This window comes from Chlorocebus sabaeus, chromosome 20 (assembly GCF_047675955.1).
Source record: "Chlorocebus sabaeus isolate Y175 chromosome 20, mChlSab1.0.hap1, whole genome shotgun sequence".
Taxonomy (NCBI): domain Eukaryota; kingdom Metazoa; phylum Chordata; class Mammalia; order Primates; family Cercopithecidae; genus Chlorocebus; species Chlorocebus sabaeus.
In genome coordinates, this window is record NC_132923.1 from 115943323 (window position 1) to 115960652 (window position 17330).

Sequence of the window (17330 nt, forward strand, 5' to 3'; positions counted from 1 at the left end):
TTAAGCTGTTTGCCAAGATACATTGTTTAGCTTGCAGCGACCTACTGTTGCAAGCTTGTTTGGATTTCCTTGTGGTTAAGAGTTGGCTTAACAGTCCCTTACAGAATGTGGAGTGAGTCGAGCCAATAACCTTGACCTGTGTGAGATTATCAGTATTTACATGTAAGAGCTACTCTTTTGATAATGAAAATCGTTTTTATAACATTATTTGTGATTTTAGCCTCCATATTTCAGACCTTTTAGAGCTTAAATAATAGGAGAGATCAGGAATTGCTAAAAATAATGCTAAAGATGGTGATTATAAGTTAGGGGCTGATTTTATTTTTTATTCTTCATTTTTTTTAGAGACAATTTTTATTCCTTCTTTATTATTTTTTTAGAGACAGGTTCTTGCCCTGTGGCCCAGGCTGGAGTACAGTGGTGGCGTGATCACAGCTCACTGTAACCTCTAACTCTTGGACTCAAGTGATCTTCTTGCCTCAGTTTCCCAGTTAGCTGAGACTACAGGCTCATGCCACCATGCCCTGCTAATTTTTTTTTTTTTGGTTAAAGTTTTTGTAGAGATAGGGTCTTGCTATGTTGCTCGGATTGGCCGCGAACTCCTGACCATGTGCTGATTAATTATATTTTAGACTACAGAATGTTTGGAAAAGGAATGTACAGTTTGCCAAACCATGACTGAAATAGCCCTGTTAATGAATATATAAATAAGTTTGTCAAGAACTTAGTGCTATGCCTAAACTTGGTCTAAATTATTCCTATATAATTTTGAGTTTTAAACATTGAAAACAAAACAAAATGAGCTCCTGTTTGTTTAAATGAGGTTCTTGTATTGGGTTTCTTAGATTAAACACAGCCTCTCAACTTACTGTTAAGGTGTATTAATCTGAGTCTAATCAGGAGAGAAAAACTGTGCACTCTCAAGAACATAAGAATAGCAGATACAAAGAGCAAATGCTTACCTTAGGGCTGAGTAGAGGCTCAGATAGGGAGCCTTTCTCTTTAGGGCTGAGCCAAAGGCTGTGGTAGAAAAGCCACTGTGTTACTGTTCAGAACTTGCTGAAACTCTTTGATCTGGAACTTGCTGGAAATTTGCCCTATGAAGTATTGGGGAAAGCCTGCTTCTCCAGCACCAATCTCTTATAGCCAAGAGCTAATGCAGTGCACGCTGGCTAAAAGGCTCCTTACAGCATGTCTATTTCCCACAGACAATTCAAAGCATTAGATCTACTGGATCAAAAGTCCCAAGTGGTAGAGCAGCTTGCACTGCCCATCCCTAATTTGCTGTTGAACCTTCATATATTGTGTTCCTTACTCAAAATTGGTAACTTCCTAGGTGACTCTGTAATCTGTTAAGGTGGCACATTCAGATGTAGGGTATATGTTGCCTCTAAAATCCAAAAGAGGCCTACCAAACCTACCTCTTATTTTTTGTGGTAGTTTTAGGTGAGAGACTGCTACCACTACCCTGGGCTAAGATCTTGACCTTGTTGGAGAGGGCATGGTGTGGCTTTCTGAATGGCAGTGGTGCCGTTTCAGTGGAACTTACTGAAAATCCACCCTCAGAACTTGTCAGAATTCTGCCCTCTAGGATGCCGAGGGAAAGCTGTTCGCAGGGAGGTTTCTTAGAAAAGACCCTGTGCTGCGTATCTTCCTGAGGGAATACCAGGGGTAGCTCTTGGCTGCTGGATACTGTTGCTTGCTGTGCACTGAAGCAGAAATCTTGCTCTGATGAAGCTATGCCCATGAGGGAAGCCGGTCACTAGAGAAGCCATCTTTTGGAGAAGCTATCTGGGCTTCTCCAGGAACCAGGAACCAGGGAGCAAAACCCTTTCCTCCTACATATCTCTAGGACCTTCTACTGAGAAAATTTAATGTTGTGTCAGCCGAAATATTAAAATATTTATAGAGCTCAGATCCATTTTCTCATTACAGGCAAACAGGGTGAATTTTGATATGAAAGACAAGCAGTTGATAACTGGCATGTAAGGGAAATAGCTTAGTTTTCCATTTGAAATTCTTACTGTTTCAAGTTGTGATTTGACCCAAGCAGTTGACCCAGAGGACGTAAGTTTTCTGAAAGATAGGCTGCTCACAAATGCATAGTTTGTGTTTGAAAAGATGGTCTCCCAGCATCTCACTTGTTGAACCTCTCAAGTGCTGTTCTATATGCCATTTTATCAGGTGCCTTTAGAAACCAGAGTACATGAATACCAGGGAGAATGGCCACCAAATATTGTGTTGCATTCTTTTGTGGTCTGTTTTGCCACCATTTTGCCTAAATCTGATGAATGAACCCAGTAAATCACACCTGGTTCACTGCCCTTTTTTCCCCTCCATCCTTTCAGACCGAGGGAAGCTTCTATGGATTCATCTGTCTCCTAGCAATATGTTAACATTTGTTGATATGGTGAGGAAGTTTTTCTAAACTAGCATACCTAGAAAAATGAAGAGTTCTGTGGGAAACTCAAGTTTTTTTTAGGTTTCACAGTTGAAACAGTTTGCAGGGGCTGATGCAAAGCTTCCCTTCTGCCCTCTGAGGGTTTGCTGAAATGACTGACGATAGACAGATTAATAGGAGAAAAAGGCATACAGATTTATCAATGTGCATGGATACATAAGAGTCCTGCACATAGGAAACACAAAGAAGGGAGAGATGGTTGAGGCTTGAGTACCCTCTTCATAGGGAAGAGGGAAGCAGGGTGGGGAATGGGCTGTAGGGAATTTTAGAGGGGAAGTAAATGATTTTTAGGTGAAATGAATGAGTCCAAATTAACAATAGTCTGAGACAAAGTTCCTCTGAGCTCCTGGGAGGTGGCAGGAAGGTGAGGAATGAGACTTCAGTGTGAACAAAGGTTGTCTTACTATGAATGTTAAATCTCCTGGAGAATCTCTAAAGAGTTACCCTCAGAAGTAAAATGAAAAGTCTCTCTTGATGTGGTGATAGCTTTAGTCTCTTCTCTCTTCTATGATTAATCTTTTCTGATTATTTGATGAGCTTCCATGGGAGGGTGGTCTTAAGACAATTGTGTTTCTTTTGGAAAGACGTTTTCTTAGTCATACCTCTGTGCCCCACCAAGTTCATGGGTGGTAGTAGAAAGAAGAGCCTTCAGAATAGAGGGGAAAGGATTATAGGCTTGAAGTCAAACCATAGGTTCTAGGGCTGGCTTTGTTACTTTCTGGTTATATGATATTGGGTAAATTATTTAATATCTCTGGAACTTCGTTTCTTCATCTGTTATATAGGGGGAAATTAGAATTCTACTGCCCTGTAAGAGTGTTGTTATGATTATGTAAATTCCTGCCTCAGAACAGGATTTCCTGAATTTAGTAAGTTGCATTTATTATTTGTATGCCTGCCAGACATGGTTCTCCTCAAGATTTATATATATGTGTGTGTGTATATATATATGTGCATGTGTGTGTGTGCATGTATCCTTGCCTGCTAATTCTTTTATTTGGCTACCTGTCAAGATTTAGTGTGAAACTTAGAAGCTATCTCCAAGAGTTTGAAATGTCTTCCATGTCTTTGCCTATTCTGATGTTCAGATAACAGTTGGATTGGTTATTTTCTGTTGGCGGTGATTTGTTTTATTCTTCTATACAAAACAGGTTCGGTCAACTGAGGATACGATCAAAGAAACCATTCTTTAGCTACATGTCCTTTTTGATGTGACAGTCTCCCCTTCTTCTGTAAATTAAATATTTTTGTCCAAAGTAACTACCTATGTCTGTGACTCAACGTTTGACACTCAGTGAATCTGCTAAGGTTTAAGTGAAAGAAGCTAAGCCGAAGAAAAGTGAATTTCATAGCTTTGAAACATGAAAGAGGGAAAATGTAGAATATTGTTTCCAACCTCCTCAGCAATCTCGTTACCTGCTTCTTTCTCTTTGTTAAGACAGGATTTTACACATACACAGGTGCTTCACCTCACCTGCCTATGTGCCAAGTTTTAAGGCTTAATGTGCATTTCCTTTTTTTACATGAGTTGTAGTTCTTTCTAACTTCGTCCTCTTTGGAGATTTTGTTTAATTAGTCAAAGACTTAGACTATGACATTTCAGACAGTGGTAAATTGGTGAGACAGAGTCTTTATAGGCATAGATTCTTACAGTTCCCCAGAAATGGCAATACTTTTGAACAATCTTGAAACCCAGCATGTCTGTACTCTGGAAAGAGTAAATAGTGTGGAATTTAAAGGTATCCTTTGGTGGCAGATTGCAAAGTAAATCTCCCTGGAGAAGTACACTCTCTAGGGAGTCAGGAGAAAAGACTCTCTAATTTAGAGTTCCAACCCTAACACTGTTTTATAATTTAACCTATGGAAGTTCCTATTAATGCCCACTTTTCTTCTTTGTGCATGAGCAACTTTTGTTAGATGAGATCAGAATTTTCTTTAAGACCTCCCTGGGTTTTGGACACTAACTTGAAAGTAGCCAGTTGTTGTTATGGAAAATTACAAAACTATTTTAGATTTAAAATTACCCAAACTTTGCCTTGTTTCATTCTTTTTTTTTTTTTTTGAAGAGAAGTTTATTTGAATTATTTAAAATTACTTCTCAAGATAAGCAAAAACAAAAGAGACTCCTACTTATTGCTTAATTGGTGCACACATTTGCTTTAACTTAGTTAATTTTCACAAAGTAGCCATTACAAAAAGGCCAAACTGGCGCTGATTAACCAGGATCAAAATCTAGGTCTTTTCTTTTTTCTCTTGGCATCGTTGTCTAGATTTCCAGGCTTTTGGAGCTATATTCACAGAAATTAAATGAGAAGACATGCTCAAAATGATGCCAAAGAAGTGAGGTAATAGGTGTTATCTGCCTGCTGTTTCTGGATTTCATTTGGCTCTCTGTTTTTTTCTGGGAGAGGAACTCCTTCTATAGCATATAATATATAGTAACTGAGATGGTGATGGCATATGACCCACTGGCTAGATTCTTTATTGTCTCTGGAAATACTAAGCAGAGTTCTTCACTGAGGAGTATTGCTTGATCGTGATGCTTATTGTTACACCACAGTTTTCATCATTAGTGAAGGATGCGTTTCAAATGATGAATGGTCCCAACAACCATTTTTGCTTTATCCAGCTTCCGGGAATCTTGTTTTATTTACTAAGGAGAATTTCTCTGTGTTGTCTCATAATTGTTCATTGACTGCTCCAGCCTTTGTAAGCTGTTTTTTTCTTTATTTATTTTTATTTTTAGAGACAGGGCCTCACTCTGTCACCCAAGCTGGAATGCAGTAGTGTGATCATAGCTCACTGCAGCCTTGACCCCCTGGACTCAAGCCGTTCTTCAGGTAGCTGGGACTGTGTGCGAGCTCCATGGTGACTGACTCATTTTTTAATTTTTTGCAGAGATGGGACTTGCTTTGTTGCCAAGGCAGGTTTTGTTTCTAAATCTTGGTCTCATACAGTCCTTCAGCCTCAGCCTTACAAGGAAATGGGTTTATAGGCTTGAGCCATGGTGCCCTTCTGAGACCCTGTCTCTACAAAAAATGTAAAAAATACTAGCCATGTGTGATGGCACACAATCGTAGTCCCAGCTGCTTGGGAGGCTGAGGTGAGAGGATCGCTGGAGACTGGGAGGTTGAGGCTGCAGTGAGCTGGGATTACACCATTAAACTCCAGCCTGGGTGGCAGAGTGAGACCCTGTCTCAAAGGAAACACAAACAAACAAACAAAACGAATGAAGCTGAATAGTGATTTTTCCTTACTGCATATGCCTTTTTTTTCCTTACCTTTTGTGAAGAATATAAATTCTGAGTTTGATGCATCTTTGTTAACCATGATAAAACAGAGGAAGCTGTGAAAGTTTGCTTTAAGAAAACATCACATTTCATTGTTGAAATAGATGAGTATTGGTTTAATTTAAAAAAACAAAATTTATAGTTTTTACACTCCTCAAGGCCCCCACTTTGAAACACATCATATCCGTCTAAGGCAGTATTTGAGGTGAGCTTACCAGGATTCTTCAGCATATCACAAATATAAATATGAATATTTTATAGGCCTTTATAACTTACTTTTAAATTAATGACATTTGCAAAGGCATGTTATTTGTAAAGTGTTTAATGACAATATTTGTTGACACTTTTAACAAAAAGTAGGTTTTTAAGAACTTACACATATTATCAACTTAGAAAAACCAAATGGAGGATTTGTCACCAAGGGGACCAACTCAGTGCAGTCAGTACTGCAGGTGTCCAGACCCACACCAAGTCCCCATGTACCATGAATACAACTTGTAAAGAATCATGATAGGCTTTTCTAGTTGTTGAGATTTATTTTAATGTGACACTTGATTAGAAGAGTGTTCAGCTCTTTTGGTCATTTTTTGTTTTTATTTAAAAAGTTAGTTGCAACCATATTTATAAAGTGACCTTGATCAAATTTTTTTCTAATAGGTGTTTCCTCCCTCTCTCTCTCCCTTCCTTCCTTCCTTCCTTCCTTCCTTCCTTCCTTCCTTCCTTCTTCTTTCTCTCTTTCCATCCTTCCTTCTTTTTTTTTTTTTTTTTGCCAAGGTTTCACTTTGCCACCCAAATTGGAGTGCAGTGGTGTGTTTTCTGTTCACTGCAGTCTCCACCTCCCAGGCTCAAGCAATCCTCTTGTCTTAGCCTCCTGAGTAGCTGGGACTAGCTGACTTTTTGTATTTTTTTGTAGGAACTGGGTTTCCCCAAGTTGTGCAGGCTGGTCTTGAAGTCCTGAGTTCAAGCAGCCTGCCTGCCTTGGCCTCCCAGAGTGCTAGGATTATAGGTGTGAGCCACCGTGCCTGGCCTAGGTGTTTAATCTTTTACGCAGTCCTGTAACTTACCTTGAAATGTGCCTAAAGCAGCTTTTATATGTTTGATTATACTTCTCTTTGTTTTGCCTGTAGCCAAAAAACATTCCATTTATTTTCTTTTGACATTTCTGTGGTTAGTTTTTAAATGTTGCTGCAAGAGTGATGATTAAGTACAATTATTTTTCAGACTTCTCACCCTAAGTTTTACATTCTGTTTGGCAAATTCACATGGCTGGAACCCACAGTTTAGAATATCTGAGTATTAATTCAGCACTATTACAGCAAGCTAAGGAATTTTGTAAGAACCAAACTGATTGTGATTTTGTAAGCATTTCTTTTCTTCTGTTTTGTGTAGGCTCAGTCTTTTGTTGATGATGTTCATTTTCACTTAAATCCTGTCAGAGAAAAAAGGTTTAGGATTTTGTCTTTTACATTTGAACAGCTGTTTCTTTTGGATGCATCCTGGGAGACTCTTGTTTATTTCTCTGGCTACCTCTCATTTGTTTTAAGAAGTCATGAAAAACTCTGTCAGCATTTTTCTTGCCAGTTTACCTCTTGGGAATATCAGACTTCATTTATTTCCCATAGATTTAGGGGAGAAACTCACTTTAGTGCCACTAATTTATTTTTTATCTGGTTGTGACATTCAGATTTTTAGATTTTTATGGTTCTGAAAATTGCTAATTAAGTTCAGCTACGGAGATTAGTATGTGTCAGTAAATTTAAGGATGAGAAATAGAACAGGTAAGTTTTAAGAATAATGAAGAAATTGTGCAGTTTGACTCTTCAATTTAAAGTGCTTGTGATAGTTCTACAAAAATGTATATGTGATTTAGAGAGTGTTGTGGGGAAAGTGAGCAGACAGAACTCTGAGGGAAAGCTCAGCAGAGAGGTTAAGTACCATAGTAGACATAATATTGTCTTGAGTTTAGTCAGATAAATGGATATATATGTCTGTTCAGATTTATTGTAGCGGACGGGAGCATGCTGATTGCTGGGAGAGAAATGAGAGGACAAGCTTAATTCAGGACTGTTTTTATAAGGGATCAAATGAAAAAAATTACTTAAAAGTCACAAACTATGAAGTGTAGTATACAGAAGCTAGCTATCTTTATAGAACTAAGAACTGTGAATTTCAATGACTCAACATTCAATGAAAAGCCAGCAACATACACAATCAACTTGTAGATGATGGTCATTTTAAATTTTCTCAATGAATAGTAAAGAGAGGTTAACTTAGTTACATTTAAAGCAAATAGAGTCAATTAAGTATAAAGAATGAATATTATAAATTGATATTTAGAATGACTATTAGAAAATAAAAATGTTGGGCTGGATGAGGTGGCTCATGCTTATAATCCCAGCACTTTGGGAGGCTGAGGTGGGCAGTTCGCTTGAGCTCAGGAGTTTGAGACCAGCCTGGGCAACACAGGGAAACCCCAACTCTACAAAAAGTAGCCGAGTATGGCGGCATGGGCCTCTAGTCTCACCTGATTGGGAGGCTAAAGTGGGAGCCTCACCTGAGCCCAGGAGGTCAAGGCTGCAGTGAGCCATGCTTGTGCCACTTGCACTCCAGCCTTGGCGGCAGAGTGAGACCCTGTCTCCAAAAAAAAAAAAAGTGTTACTTACTAAACCAATAAACTTTTTTCCTCAGTGCATGCATTTATTTACTGTTTCTTTTCTTTTTTTTCTCTGATGTCTAGTCATGCTTATAATTAGGTAACACGAAGGGCTAAGTCTGATTTCCAAATTTTTCATCAGTTGATGGACCCTTTTCTCTGTGAAGAATGATGAACTCTCAAGCTATCTGAATTCTGTCTCCCGTGTGTGTGTGTGTGTGTGTGTGTGTGTGTGTGTGTGTTCTCTGTGAAGTATTTTGTTTCGTAGAAAACCCCTAAGTAGGTGACATATCAAAGAAACCATGTTGCCAACATTTTATTATACTTTTCATGTAAAACATATTTCCATTTCTCTTCACTGCCAGTGTTACTCCAGTTTCAAGTACTACACTATATTATTCAAAATTCTGTTTATTACTCCACATCTTACTACTCTTGATCATCTTGAAAATTGCCCATCTTCTTTTATAGTTCAGTTTCAAATTTTCGCATGCCTGTTTAGTGCAGTTGTCAAAGTCTTATAGTAAGAAATAAATTACACTAAACTATTTCAAATGGAGAGGATTTTTAATATGTGAATTTGTTATACTGGTTGAATGATTAATAAGGGGCATGCTGAGGCTGGGCATTGTGGCTCACACCTGTAATCCTAGCACTTTGGGAGCCTGTGGTGGAAGCATAGCTTGAGCCCAGGAGTTCGAGATGAGCCTGGGCAACATAGTGAGACTTGGTCTCTACAAAAAATAAAAATAAAAAGGAGGATGCAGAGGTAATCTAGGGATTAATAACTGCAGAAAGCAGCTGACATCCCTGAGAGAAAGTCAGGAAAGGGGAAATACAAAGTAAATGTGATAAGACATCTGGACTGTGAAACATATTCATAACTGTTAAAACTTAGTCGAATTAAATTTAAAGGAGTTTAATTGAGCAGTGAACGATTGGTGCAGGCAGCCCCCAGAATCACAGCAAATTCAGAGAGACTCCAGGGGTACCTTTTGGTCAGAACAAATTTATAGACCAAAAAAAGGGGAAAGTGTTGTAAAAAAATATCAGAAATGAGGTACAGAAACAGCTTAATTGGTTATGGGGTGATGTTTGCCTTGTTTGAACACTCAGCAGTCTATGATTGGTTGAAATATGGCTGCTGGGATTGGCCAAGACTTATCTGTTGTTACAGCTGCATACTCTTAAGTTAGGTTTTCAGTCTTGTCTGCCTTTTAAGCTGAGTTAGGGTTCATCCACCGGGACTCAGATGTAGAAGTACGGAGTCCTTCTCAGGCCATATTTAGTTCGCTTTAACATAACTGTAATAATAACACAGTTAAATTATCTCAATTCAGTGGTGACTCAAATTGGTCAAAAACCAAAATCTAGGAATATGCATTTAAACTTGACACAGAAAGATTAAAAACATTCCTCAAGACTGCCTTCCCACACCTTCAGATACCAGCCATACATCCGGACCTCTGGAACTTTCGACTGACTGGCTTCAAGTTGGGGATCTCGTGATCCCCTCTTTGAGTTTGATAAATTTGCTGGAGCAGCTCACAGATCTCAAGAAAACATGTTTACTTGTTTATTATAAAGGATAACACAAAGGATACAGTTGAAGAGATGCCTAGGGTGAGGTATGGGGGAAGGGGCACAGAGCTTCTCTGCCCTTCCTTGGTGCACCATCCTCCAGCAACTTCCATGTGTTCAGCTACCTAGAAGCTCACTTAACCGTGTCCTAGGTTTTTTGGAGACCTCATTATATGCATAATTGGTTAAACTATTGACCATTGGTGATCAGCTTGACCTTTAGCCCGTCTCCTTCCCCTGAGGTTGGGGGTTGGACTGAAAGTCCTAACCCTCTAATCATGCCCTTGTGATGATCAACTCTAGCGATCAGTCAACATTAGCATACAAAAAGACAGACTTTGGAGATTCTAAGGTTTTTAGAAGTTGTATGACAGGAATCAGGATGAAGACCAAATATGTATTTCCTAATATCACCTTGGTGGTGTTGGAAACTTTACATGCCGAGAGGCGAGGAGAGAGAGTGTATTTGTAAAATATTTGCATGTCGCTAACGATTATTGATATAGAACGTCTTTTAAAGTGCTTACTGGCCATTTGTCTATTTTTGGAGAAATGTTTATTCAAAGCCCTTTGCCCCTTTTTTAATTGGGTTGCTTGTTTTGTTGTTGTTGAGTTGTAGGAGTTCTTTATATGTTCTGGATATCAATTCCTTATCAGATATGTGATTTACATATATTTTATCCTATCCTGTCAGGTGCCTTTTCACTTTGTTGATAGTGTTCTTTACAGAAAGTTTTTAATTTTTGGGTTTTTTTTGAGACAGGTCTCATTCTGTACACCAGTCTGGAGTTCAGGGTGATGGACACAACTCACTGTAGCTTCTGTCTCTGGGATACAAGGGATCCCCCCAACTTATCCTCCCAAGGATCTGGGACGACAGGCATGTGCCACCATGCCTCGCTCACAACTTTTTAATTTTGATGAAGTCTAGTTTATCTTTTGTTGTCTGTGCTTTTGGTGTCATAGCTAAGAAAACATTGCCAAATTTGATGTTCTGAAAGTTTCCCCCATGTTCCTTTGTTGGAATTATATACTTTTAGTTCTTACATTTAGATCTGTGATTCATTTTAAAATTTTTATTTTTCTGTGTTCTCTCAGAATGGAACTATGATTCAATTGATCTAATTTTTATGTATGGTTTAAGATAAAGGCCTGGCTTCATTTTTTTGGCATGTGGCTATCCAGTTTTTCTAGCACCATTAGTTGAAAAGACTATCCTTTACCCATTGAATAGTCTTGACACCTTTGTCAAAAATCGTTTGACCATATATGTGAAGGTTTTTTTCTGGGCTCTTTTCTTTTCATCGCTCTATATGTCTGTCTGTATGCCAGTACCATACTGACTTGATTGTTGTAGCTTTGTAGTAAGTTTTAAAATCCAGGTGTGAGACCTCTAAGTTTGTCCTCCTTTTTTGAGATTGTTTTGGCTGTTTGGGGACCCTTGAGATTCCATATGAATTTTAGAATGGGCTTTTCTATTTTTCCAAAATTTGTTTTTGGGATTTTTATAGGATTCTGTGTATTCTTTTTAAAAAATGTGTGTATCATAATGGACACAACATTCTTTTTCTAAGTAGGTGAAGAAAGCATCATTTCTTGAGAGTGGAATTAAGATGTAGTATTCACCCTAGTAAAGAACTTAAACATAACTTTTATAGATACTCCCAAGAACTGGGAATGTTCTAGTTAGTGATTCATTTCATAGGTACTTAAAAATCTAATTTGCAGTCCTAGATTTAAGAGAAACAGAGAGAGAGAGAGAGAGAGAGAAGAAAAGAAATAAATTAGTGGAGTAGGAGGTCATCTGAATTAGGGTTATATCAGGACCTAGAGTGAAGATTGTGTCTAGTGATCTAGTGTGACAAATGAATGAGAACTCTGGCTAGGGATGTTTTAGCTGAGATTTAGATGAAGAAACTGACAGGAAACCAGAGACTATGTAAAGGTGGGGAAATGAGGGGAAGAAATTAGTAGAGATAATCGTGGTGGCTATCAGTAGTAGGTCCAGAGAGGGTCCTAAATAGCAGCCATTGAAGTGGGAAGTGGAGAGCCAGCATTGCAGACATTATAGAATACCTTTGTTGGGCATTCAGTGAACCAACAGCATCTCTCTCTCAGTACACTGGTGCATTTAGCCCACAGTGTTGGGGGAACTGATCCTGGGATTGGAGAGAAAACTGGGTTGTCATGCTGTATAGGTAAAAGCTAAGCTCTGAATAGTATAGTTGCTTTTGAGAGAACACAAGCAGCCTGTGATCAAGCCATCCTATTATGTGAGTCCATTATTGTCTTGTGAAGGGCAGAAAGCCATAGCATTTCAACGTTGAACTAATTATAAAGAGTGCAGAAATGGTGATGATTTCTGCACAGTGTTTCCCTGCTCCATGTAATAGCACTGCTCAGAAATGAGAAAGGGCTGGATCAGTGCTTTTCATTTCTGCCTTCCCACTTAGAATCACCTGATGCCTGGGTCCCCTTGTCCAGAGATTCTTATTTAATTGCTTGGGATGAGCCTAGGTAATGCTAATGTGCACCCAGCATTGAGATAAAGCTGTGGAACAGTGCCTTTTCCTCCCTCTAATCCCACAGCCGATTAGGAACAGTGCCTTTTGATACATATTGCCCAAATTATACTTTATAGGCTTTGTTTACTGGGGATGGTTTTCACTGAAAGGAGCAAGATGCCCTCATTTCAGACCTTATACAAGCAAAGTGAATTGGGCTGGTCTTAATTTAGGGAAAACAGCTCTGGTGATTGAGAAGCCACTTCTGTTTAGTAGCTAAAACAGCCTGTTACAGCTTTTTACAGATAATATGCTTTACATTGTGGTCTGTACTCAGAAAGTTTTTACAGTATTGATTTTATATACCAATTTATTTTGGTGATAGAACCAAATTATACCCTGACAGGTACTATGTAATTGACTCTTCTGATTCACCCAGAATAAGAGTGGGTGCTTTTTGCTTCCACACAATCAGATACTCCTAGATTTATAGTATAGTGTTTTCAAACTTTTAAAAGCAGCAAAACTCTCTTCCACCATATGACTAGCAGTGCCTGATCCATAGTAAGCCCCTAAATAGTTGATGAATGAAAACTAGCTCTAAATGAAATTTTCCAGAAGTGTCACTTTTTGGCTGTTGGCAGTGTGGATGCTTTATTTGGCTAAAAAAATTTTTTTTTTCTTTTTCCAACCGGTACTGTTAATTTTGTACAATTCAGTAAAAGTTTACCAGTACAAGCTTAACTTTAAAAGAGCCAAATATTGTGTTTTACACCCTTAGAGACCTTATTCTGTGAGGGTCTGGGAATCTTATTATTCCAGCTGTTCTGTCATCGTGAATCAAATAATTAAGACTGAGTTCCTAAGCTGGAAAAGTCTTTTGTCAGGATACCATGACAGATTTAGGTCTTTTAAACCAGTTTAGTACTATACTGAATAGAGAATTTCTTACTTTTTCTGAGTAGGTGATCTCATTGTTTAGTATGAATATTTCCAGAATATAACTCATAAATAAGCTTTTGTTTTATTATGTTTTTAGAGGTGGAGTCTCATTGTGTCTCCAGACTGGAGTGCAGTGACACGATCTTGACTCACTGTAACCTCCACCTCCTGGGCTCAAGTCATCCTCCCACCTCAGCCTCTCAAGTAGCTGAGACTATAGGTGCATGCCACCGCACCTGGCTACTTTTTGTATTTTTTTGTAGAGAAGGGGTTTTGCCATCTTGCCCAGGCTGGCCTTGAACTCCTGAGCTCAAGTGATCCACCTGCACAGGCTCCCAAAGTGTTGGGATTACAGGTGTGAGCCACTGCACCCAGCCCACAAATAAGCATTTATATAGAGACATGGTATGGTGGCTAGGTACAAAGAAATACCATCTCTGTGTAACTGATTTTAAATATTAAGGTGTTTAGAGAACGGTAATGAGAGACTATGATTCATCCTCTTTTTTTTTGTACTAACATTATAAAGGTATCTTTGGGGTGTCAGTTTTCTGGCCAGAAACCTCTGTGGCCAGTGGCGCCTTTGCCTGAGTTCTTGTCCTACATCCAGGAAGAATGAGGTATGCAGACAAGTGGAGGGTGTGCAAGACGAAGAAGAGCTTTTCTGAGTGTTAGAACAGCTCAGAGGAGACCTGCAGTGGGCAGTTCCTCTCTGTAGGCAGGTTGTCCTGTTGAGTGTTCAGCTCTCGGCAGAGAGGAGGCCCTAGAGTGGGTGGCTCCTCTCTTCAGGCAGATTGTCCCATTATCTCTGCAGCTCTCAGCAGAGAGGAGGCCTGCAGTGGGTGGCATCTCTCTGCCTCTGGTCATCCTGATGTCTGTTGCTCTCAGCCAGAGAGGAGGCGCTGGAGCAGGTGGCTTCTCTCTGTAGGCAGGTCATTCCAGTGTCTGCAGCTCTCAGCAGAGAGGAGGCCCTAGAGAGGGTAGCTCCTCTCTGCAGCTGGTCGTCCTGATGTCTCTACTTCCTCTGCCTTGCTCAGGTTGAGCCTGGGGCTTTTATGGGCCTTAGTGGGGAGGTAGTACATGCCAGTTGGTCCATGGGCAGCCCAGAAAAGGCACTACAAGTCCCCACTCTGGTCCATGGGATGAGTAGCCCACCCCTAACCTTCACAACCTCCCTGGCAAAAGGTGGGGCCTCACTGAGGACTCATCCCTTCTGGCCTAGGAGCCCATTTGCCTCCCACCACTGCCTATGGCCTCCAGGTCACTTGCGCCAAGGGATGCCCACAGGCTATCGCTGAACTGCCCCCGGCCCTATCTTGGCCACCCTCCTGCAGTCTTGGACCAAGCTGGAAGGGGCCCAGCGGGTCAGTGCTGCCCTGAGCTTGTGCATACCCGACTGGGCTGCAACAGTGTCGGGGCTTGGCCCCAAACCCACTTGGAGATAGGAGCAGATGCTGGGAGTGGGGAGAGGCCAAGCAGCAGGAGCAGACACCCCTGAGCCTGTGGTGACAGGGTTCTCCCGGACCCCTGAGAGCATCAAGAGACCTGGGCCCACAGCCATAACCTGAGTGACTGGAGCTGTGCCTGGGGAGCTCCTGCCCTGCCAACTCAGGAGGGGCGGGACTCCTGCCTGTCCCTGGCTGCAGAGTGCACAGCCCTAGCTGTGCTCCTTCTCTGTGTCTTCCCATAGCAGCGGCAAGTGGCATGGTGGCCCTGGCCAGCCCTCCACAAACAAACCTGATGCTCCCGGGGTGGTTCCGCAAGTCCTGGCTGCACCTTTGGCTCCCAGGACATGGCCAGACGTGAGGTCGAGGCTGTAGCAGCCCCCAGGCCTGGAAGTGGGTCCTACCCAGCTGTGCGAGGGTGGGGGTGGCACAGTTGACTTCCTTGGGGACATGAGCACAGGGGACCTACTGCCATCACTGCTGCTCCTGCAGCTGCTCCTGCTGCCCTGTCCTCCTCCTTGCAGCCTGGGGTGGGGCTGCAGGCCCTCACCGGGCCCAGACTGGCATCCAGGGCAGGGGTGATGTGGCTACAAGATCCCCCTGCAGCCCCAGGACTCCCCCTTGCCTGGCTCACAGCTCTGCCAGGGTGGCACCTCTGGGAGCAGATCCTGGGCCCAGGCCTGGCCATCAGGAGTGCCAGGCTCAGTAGACACCCCAACATGGGACAGATCCTGGGGACATAACCTCAGGTGGCCCCAATCTGAGCCTCTTGCTGAAGTGCAGAAACCTAGTGCCATCCCAGGGCCACAGGCCCTATGTACCATTCACCTCGGTGTCCATACCTGAGGACCCACAACCTGCGCCTGCACGCCACCTCTACCAGTGCTATGTTAGCAGCCACTTTGGATGGCCCACCACTGCCATCACTAAGATAGTATTTCAGTTTACAGAGTATTATGTGGAATTGGCTTACTTGGCAAAATTGTCTCATACTATAGTTCTGTTTTATAGTGATAAATATTTTTAGAGTTTGGTTGATAGGATGGCATGACAAATACAGCTGTTGAATGGGTGATGAATAATATTAAAGTGTACTTCAATTTGTGTAGAGTAATGCTCATTAAATATATTTTTGAGGTAACAGTAAGAATAATTGGATGGTCGTAATGAAGAGTAAAACACATACTGTGACTTAAATGAATGTTTGAGTTGCTTAAAACATTCATTAAAAATTTTCCAAAAGCCACCATTAAGTAAGAGCAATATTTGTGGTAGATAACATTTAAAATACAGCCTTTTTGATTTTCAAGTACCAATGCCCCTGGTGTTGAAAAGAGATCCCATTCAGAAATAAATAATCTCTCTACTGGAGCTCTTCTTGAAGAGGCCTCAAGTACAGCCCAACTGTTGAACTGTGATAAATTCCCAGAAAAAAAATTTTCTTTTTATCTTTCAGACAGTCTCCCTCTGTCATCCAGGCTGGAGTGTGTTGTCATAATCACAGTTCTTGAATTCCTGGGCTCAAGGGATCCTCCCATCTCAGCCTCCCAAGTAGTTAGTACTACAGGCACATACCAGCACACCCAGCTAATTTGTAAAAATTTTTTATAGAGGCAGGGTCTCACATGTGTTGCCCAGGCTGGTCTTGAACTCACCTTAGGCTATCCTCCCTCTTTGGCCTCCTAAAGCGCTGTGATTGCAGGCATAAGCCATCATGCATGGCCTTTTTTTCTTACTGATCTAACTAAAAAGATTGATCATATAGCATTCCCTGTGTTCTCTTCACCACGACCTTCAAACTATAAACTGTGGAAAAGAATTTTTAATTTTCTATAGTATAAAGGCTGCATTACAGAAAGTGAAGTATTTCAAAAACAGAGACATGGCTGTGAATCACAGTTCTATCACTTACTAATTGTGAGATCTTTCATAAATTGAAACTTATTCCAAGTGGAAGTCCTGCCATTTGTTCAATAGAAATAATAATGCCTGTATCATAGGATGCTAAGTAAGTGTTCCTTGCATGTCTTTTGTTGCAGTAGCATTGGCATATTTACCTTTTTTAAATTTAATTTTTAAGTTCAGAATTCTAGAGAATGAATTCTTTATCTGCTCTGCTGTTAGGTTTTAATATCATGTTTCTGGAACTTTTTCTTAACTCTTTCATATCAGTTTATGATACTTTAATCATCATTACTGAAAATCAGATGTTACTAATAGGGATTTATACCATGAAATATTATTTCCTAATATTGTTAAAAGATCTCATTAGTTTGACTCTTACCATATTTATTATGTATGATTTATTTTTCCTGCATTGTTGTTTAAGAAATAAAAACAACAAAAACTTATATGTCAGGTAAAACTGATATATAGAGTTGTTTAGAAATCTCAGGATAACCACTCAGAAAGTCATGGCAATTACCTTGATGTCATCTTGAAACATAGTGAGGT

At 40.5% G+C, this 17330-nt stretch overlaps 1 protein-coding gene across 26 annotated transcripts in view; it reads left to right on the forward strand.

The window, feature by feature from the left end:
* EIF4G3 (eukaryotic translation initiation factor 4 gamma 3) overlaps positions 1-17330 on the forward strand; it is a 373903-nt gene that overhangs the window by 135289 nt on the left and 221284 nt on the right. The window lies entirely within an intron of this gene.